The following is an 812-nucleotide window of genomic DNA, read 5'->3' as shown; positions in this document are numbered from 1 at the left end:
CTATCAAAAGCTTTTGATATGTCTAGCGCAATAGCAAAAGTTTCACCGAAACGGCTAAGAGAGTATGACCAAGAGTCAGTTAAGAAGGCTAGGAGATCACCAGTAGAACGCCCCTTGCGGAACCCATACTGGCGATCAGATAGAAGGTCAGAAGTGGAAAGGTGCTTTTGAATCTTCCGGTTAAGGATTGATTCAAAAGCTTTAGATAAACAAGAAAGTAAAGCTATAGGACGGTAGTTTGAGGGATTGGAGCGGTCACCCTTCTTAGGTACAGGCTGTATGAAGGCATACTTCCAGCAAGAAGGAAAGGTAGATGTTGACAGGCAGAGGCGAAAGAGTTTGACCAGGCAGGGTGACAACACGGAGGCACAGTTTTTAAGGACAATAGGAGGCACTCCATCAGGTCCATAAGCCTTCTGAGGATTAAGGCCAGAGAGTCCATAGAAAACATCATTTTGAAGAATCTTTATAACAGGCATAAAGGAGTCAGAGGGGGGATGAGTAGGAGGAATATGCCCAGAATCGTTCAGAGTGGAGTTTTTAAAAAAAAGTTTGAGAAGAGTTCAGCCTTAGAGATAGATGAGACAGCAGTGTTGCCGTCAGGACTGAGAGTGGAGGAAAGATGAAGAAGTGAAGTTGGAGGAGATGTTTTGGCTAGATGCCAGAAGTCACAGGAAGAGTTAGAAAGCAAGGTTTTGACATTTTCTATTAATGAAAAGAATTTTGGTTAGTCGGAGAATAGATTTGGCACGATTTCGGGCAGAAATGTAAAGTTCATAATTAGCATTAGTTTGAAGGCTCTGGTACCTTTG

Source organism: Eriocheir sinensis, unplaced genomic scaffold (genome assembly GCF_024679095.1).
Source record: "Eriocheir sinensis breed Jianghai 21 unplaced genomic scaffold, ASM2467909v1 Scaffold100, whole genome shotgun sequence".
In the NCBI taxonomy this organism is placed as follows: Eukaryota; Metazoa; Arthropoda; class Malacostraca; order Decapoda; family Varunidae; genus Eriocheir; species Eriocheir sinensis.
This window is presented reverse-complemented; position numbering follows the sequence as displayed.